A 7,056-nucleotide genomic window follows, 5' to 3' on the forward strand; every position below is an offset into this window, starting at 1 on the left:
AAACCCGCACACTATGTGATACAATATGAAGTCGACCACTCGCGTTCTCCGATCTTTTGGTAAGGACCTGCTTCAACCCATTCAGTAAAGTAATCAGTTAAAACTAAAGGATTCTTACCTTCTCGGGCCTGGTGGTAAAGGTCCAACTATGTCCATCCCCCATTTCATGAATTGCCATAGAGACACTACCAAATGCAAAAGTTCTGCTGGTTGGTGTACTAACTATGCATGACGTTGACGTTTGTCGCATTTTTGTACGAATGCCTTTGTGACATGTTCCATCCGGGGACAGTAATAACCTGCCCTAATCAACTTTAGAACTAATGATTCTGCACCAGAATGATTTTCGCAAACTCCTTCATAGACTTCCCTCATCACATAGTCCGCATCTGAGGCCCCTAGATACCGAGCCAATGGTCCTTGGAATGATCTCCCGTATAACTGCCCTTCTATGAGGCAGTACCGATCTACTTTGGTCCGTAGTGCCCGGAGCACTTTTGGTATTCGGGTAATTTACCATGCCTGAGATACTCAATTAACTCGTTCCTCCCTCCCAAATTAGGTTGGCTGAATTTACTTCACAATAGCCATCCACATCCATTTCTGAATGCAACAATTGGACAATCGTACTGGAATCTGATTCCTTCATCTCTGTGCACGACCCAAAATTATCCAATGCATCTACTTCTACAGTTTCTTCCCTCGGAATGTGGACAATTGACCATTCTCTAAATCATGCAAGTAATGCTTGAAGCTTGTTCAAGTACTGTTGCATATGCTCTTCATTTGCGTAAGAAATCCCCTACAATTGCTTGACCACCATCTGGGAGTCGCATTTTACCTCGATGACCTCGGAACCTAGTCCCCGTGCTAGTTCAAGTCCTACAACCAAAGTCTTATACTCGGCTTCATTGTTAGTTAGGGTACATTTCTAATGGTCTGCCTTAGGGTTTCTCCCGAGGGCGTGATTAGAACTACCCCAAGACTCGACCCTTTTACATGGAGGCTTCGTTTGTAAACAAGGTCCAAACTCTCGATACCATTTTCGACACCAACATTACTTCCTTTTCGGCCAAGGGCATTAACCCGAGACTGAAGTCGGCCACAAAGTCGACAAAAACTTGCGACTTGGTTGTGTGACTAGGGACCCCAAAAATTTATCGGAACCAACCCCGAATGCACATTTCTTCGGATTTGTTTCATGTTATGCTTCCACAAGATGTCGAAAGTTTCATGGAGATGTTTCAGATGATCTCTTTTGTTTAAGGACTTAAGTAACATATCATCAATATATACTTCAATCGTTTTGCCTATATGATCCTTAAATATCTTATTAACGAGCCTCAAATACTCCGGCTTTCTTAAGCCCAAAAGGCATCACATTATAGCAATATGTGCCAATGTTTGTTATGAAGAAGTTTTTCTCGATCCTCCAGGTTCATCTTGATCTGATTGTACACGGAGTAAGCATAAAGGAAATTCATTAGCTCATGCCCTTCCGTAGCATCAATCATTTGATCAATGTTCGGCAACAACAATGAGTCTTTAGGGCAAGCCTTATTTAAGTCCTTATAGTCTACACACATCCTAAATTTGTTATTCTTTCTGGACACTACAACTATGTTAGCCAACCCTTTCAAATACTTTACCTCCCTGATCAAACTGATATTTAGTAAACGGGTTACCTCTTATTTAACGAACTTGTTCCTGACCTCCGCTATCGTGCGTTACTTTTGACTTACCAATGGGAAGTTTAGATCCAGGCTTAGAATGTGGACCGCTACCTCCAATGGGATACATGTCATATCCGAGTGCGACCACACAAAGCAGTCAACATTGGCTGTAAGAAAATTTACAAATTCTAACTTGAGCTCGGGTTCTTTCGCAGTTGACTTGGTTTCATCTGTCTCCTCTAGTACCTGAAAAGATCTCAGAACCTGGTAGGATTCCGATGATTCCTCAGCTTTATCATCTTCATTCAAAAAGTGAGAAGGCACCGGTTCCTGTAATTGTTATTTGTCAGACCCATTCCCCTTGCTACTAGAAACAGTCATCGCATTTATCTCCCTTGCCGCCGGTTGGTCTCCTCTTATTTGCCTGACGCCTTCCGGAGTTGAAAATTTAAGCAATTGGTGATATGTCGAGGGCACAACCTTTATCTCACGTATCCATGGCCTTCGGAGGATCACGTTATAGCCCATGTCGCCATCTACCACCTCGAATATGGTGGTCTTTGTTATGCTTTTGGCGTGAGTGGGAAGCAAAATTTCTCCTCGGATTGTCACGCTTGTTAGGTTGAAGTCGCCAGGATCGTTGTTGGCAGAATGATGTTCCTGATTAGTTTCGCTTGCTCCAAGCCTCTCCATTGTATTATATTGGCTGAACTTCCTAGATGAACCAAAACACGTTTAATTTTAATATTTGAAACGCTAAGAGAGATTACCAAGGAGTTAATTTTAAAATCTAAAACTTGGCTCTGATACCACAGGGTGTGAGTGTAGTATCGGGAATCGTAGAGATCAGTAAAATACTAGAGTAGAGATTGGATTACTAGAATAGAGATTGGATCACTATAGTAGAGATTGAATCACCTTAACGGCGGTTGAATTATTCGCATAAACGTCTTCCTACAAGGGGGTGCTGGAGGCTCACAAAAGGCATCCCTCGCCACAACTAGGCCGTCAATAGCAAACTCGAAAAACTTTTGCACTCCTAATCTAAAAACTACTAAAGCAACCTTTCTCAACTACAAAAGCAATATTCCTCAACTACTAGAGTAATCTTCCTCAACTACTAGAGCACTCTTCGTCAGCTACTAAAGTGTTTCGAGACCACACAAGACATCATTTAGTGGCAGAAAAAGTCTGTCAGCGTCCTCCTCCGAGAAGGTAATGTCATCTTTTGAGACTTTTCAAAGTCTCTTGTTGTGAGTCGCCAATATCTTCGTTAGCTTTGCTGCTAAAAAAGTTACCCCATTGACTTTGTTTCCTCCGAAGAACATGTTAATGGTCATCCGAGGTGACCCTACTGCTGTCTTCGATGGCTCTACATTGTTCTTTCTTCAGCCATAATTATTTTTAGCTCGGTCGCTTAGAAATTCTCTAAGATGACCATTATTTAGCAAAGCTGCCACCTCCTCATGTAGGTGTTGCAATCGCTAGTTCTATGGCCGTGAGTCCCATGGAACTCAAACCATAAAGTAGGACCCTCTAGTTGGGATCCAATCAGATTGTCTTTGGGAATCATGCTTCTTTGATATTCCTCAACGCCTATACTAATTATACTAAGATAATGTTAAAGTTATAAACTGATAGCCTAGGATACGTAGGATCTCGAGACCCCGACACCTCCTTTCCATGTAACGACATGTTATTCCAACCATGGTCCGTCCTTCTCTCAGAAGAAAACCTATCCGATGACTGAAAACCTTTGTCGCGATGCCCATTGGTCCTCTCATACGGCAGAAAACTCCTCCTAGAGGACCTTCGATCTGTATCAAAGTCATTTTTAAACTTGTCCTGATTTTTATCGTGATTATGCCCCATGGATGACACCAAAAAACCAAGTTGGTCGTCTTTTATCCTTATCTTCGACTTGTAGCGATTGTGGACATCTGCCCATATGGTTACCTAAAACTCGAGTAAGCTCTCCTTCAATTTTCAAGAGGCATCGAAATTCAGTGGGTTTAAACCCTTTGTGAATGCCTCCGCTGCCCACTCATCTGGAACCGCTGGTAGCGGCATCCTTTCTCTTTGGAACCGGATAACAATTTCTTGCAGTAACTCGAATTCGCCTTGCGAAATTTTGTATATGTCTGCCTTTCTGGCCTAAACCTTTCTTGCTCCAGCATGGGCCTTAATGAACGAACCTGCAAGCATTTGAAATGAATTAATTGAGTCCTCGGGTAAAACGGGATACCATGTCAGGGCCCCCTTAGTGAGGGTTTTGCCAAACTTCTTCAATAGAATTGACTCGATCTCATGTTGAGCCAAATCATTTACAGCCGTGGTGTATGTCGTGATGTCCTCCTTCAAATCCGAACTCCCATCATACTTCGATATATCTAGCATTTTGAACCTCTTCGGGATCAACACAGGTGTCGTACTTTGTTTAAAAGGAAACTACGTGTACTTCTTTTAATCCGGGACCTTCAATACTGGTGGCATGCCAAGAATAAGATCCATCCGAGCGTGAAACTCCTTCACATTCTGATCCATTCATTAGTTCATTTCTCTCATGAATCTCATGAGCTCAGTTTTGAAAGGATCACTTCCATTGTTATTCCCAGATCCGCTATCGGTCCATCCGGCTTCGTCGAAACTAACTTCACCCCTCGGGTATTTTTATCGATTCTCTAAGCCATTTGATTTGTGGGAACACTGGAAGGACTCGGGACCCTTCCGCTGACGTTGTTGGAAGAACCTGACAATGCTTGTTTTAATTCCATCATCACCCGATCCTGCCATGAGAGGTGATCCATGATAGGTCTCTGTTGTTCCCTCAGCATTTAACCGTCTCTACGACATGTTCCTCCTCTACATAATCAGGAGTTGGATCCCGCACATGCCGAGGCTTACTGAACTTCACGATATGAGGTTGTCTCATCCCCTTCTTTGCGGGTCTCACTGATTGAGTCATCACGCTGGGACAATTCTTCCCGTTCAACGCGTGCTTCAACATTGTGTGAGTTGTTGAAATCATTAGCCGCCATGCCTAGTTTTTACCATGGAAATAACAAAAACTTGCTAGTAATAAATGAATGGATCAAAGCAATTACATAGTTGTCTATGCCCAACATGGGCGCCAAATATTTTACCCGTAAAATAGTACAGTTGAATTTGTAACGTGGATTATAGACAAGCGAATTGATTTGATCCAAAGATTGATAAAGAAATAGAACAAAAAAATAAGATTAACGACTGAAATTAAAGAAGATAGCGAGCCTGATCCTGAGCTAGATCTTTCCTGGGATAAAAAGCCAAAGCAAAGATAGAGCAAAGATGAAATTATTTAGATTGAGCATCAAACAATATATTAAGCTCTGTGTGTAGAAAGTTTCACGTTGTCACAACCCATTTTCCGAATAAGCCGGGACCGGCACCCGATCACTAAACATGACCGAGCGAACCGTCTGTGCTTATAAATCGATTATAACTTCAAACTTTATATGGCACAAGGCATTACTGTAACCAAATACTCTCAATATTTTAAATATCTAAAATAAACCAGCTCCAAAACATTATTCATAGTAACCAATGAAATACTGCTAAGTTATAATAAAAAACATCTGAATCTTAACCCAAAGACTGTGTATATGAAACCTCTACTGATAAACTGACACACTGCTCAAGACATGAGATTGCCTGGCTAGTTCTCCAAGTAAACAAAGAAATAACTAAATAAAGATGACTCTAAGGAATACTCCACGAACAAAAGCGGCGCTCACTAATAACACTGGAAGAGAGGGAAGTCCTAACTCGTAGCCTACTCACCTGCAAAACCGGTTCCTACGTTGTATGTAGACCGACGTAGGTTCCCAAAATAGAACGTCAATGCCATCCTTATACTCAGTGAGTCTCAACGACAAGGGATGAAACTTTAATAAAATATGCATTACGAGCAAAGATTCTAAATGCATGGAAAACATAAAACTTCTAAGAACAATGCTAAAATAATTGCAATATACTAGTTTATGAATATTCTAAAAGAAATTCCTTTCTTTTTCTTTCTTATAAAAATACTTTGCTTTATACTTTTGGATTTCCAACTAGCCTGACCTATTTCTGTCTTAGTCACCATGTGATCGGCACGGGTTCGATGCCAACCTGATCGAATAGGCCCAATCCGCAAGGTGCCACTCGCTTCATGGTTCTCAGCACTCATGTATCATACCTTAGCCTGGCTAAGTAAATTCTCAGCAATGAGGCCCTCGGCTCTGTGCTCCCTACTTTGGCACAAGTAGTTTCAGGAAGTCAACGCCTTGGTCAGGACCCTCGGCCTGGACGACGACCCCTTCTCAGAATAGAGGATACTCCAAAAGAAGTTTTCTTTCTAAAACTTCTTCTTATGACTTTTCAAGTTTAAATCTTGTTTGAAAGTGATTTCTCAATATTCATAATAATATTCTTGAGTGTGTATATAACATAAGCATGAAATAAAATTACACAAAGTATTTTTAAAAGTTCTATCTAACTCTTGAAACTTTAACATGTAAGATCATGTAATAAAGCATAAAAATATGAAGAATTGACGCTTATACTTCTCGAGTAAAATACATATTATTTAACTAGAATATACTTGGTCAACATGAACTCATTTGTTCCAATTAAGCACATGATGATTCGTTAAAGTATTTTATCAAACACTTTGTGGGCATGTTTTTGTGAGTAGAACTACTTTATTAAAGGGTTATATCCACTCACCTCAAAACTCCTTGAACCAATACGTGGGCTCCAGTCCAATTTATACCCCTCAAATGATTGATTCTACAACAACCAGTCTATCTGCGTTAATTTTAAAATTTCACACCTAAACATGGAACTTACTGTTGATACAGGGGAAGAAGGGAATTAACGTTTCAATTCTTACCTATTACTACTGTTGGATAATTGACCATAGGGAATTTTATGTACCTGAGTTCAAGAATAAGTGAGTTGTGAAGAAGCCTATATTTTTTTCGTGCAATTTCTGGCTGCCTCTGTTCGTAATTCCGTGCGTCTGTGTTTCTGTTTTCTCTAAGGCATTTAGCCTTTATTTGTTCCCTTCCAACCCTTTAGTCACGTGGCTTTCTTTTTGCTTAATTGTTTTTTTTTCGTTTTGTTATTTTTCTCTTTTTGTTTTGTTTTGCCTTAACTAATAATTAATGATACTCACCTTTAAATATTACTGATAGTATTCCCCTAATTGTATTTTCAATTCTGTATAAATAGAGAAGTAACTCAATAGTCAATCACAAGGGTTTAAATCCGTAGTAGAAGTATAACTTAAGATAAAAAATAATTTAAATTCTATATTTAGCGAGTTTTGAAACTTCTACAGATTTGAGGAGTGTTAGAC

The sequence above is a fragment of the Nicotiana attenuata genome, unplaced genomic scaffold (assembly GCF_001879085.1).
Source record: "Nicotiana attenuata strain UT unplaced genomic scaffold, NIATTr2, whole genome shotgun sequence".
Classification (NCBI taxonomy): Eukaryota; Viridiplantae; Streptophyta; class Magnoliopsida; order Solanales; family Solanaceae; genus Nicotiana; species Nicotiana attenuata.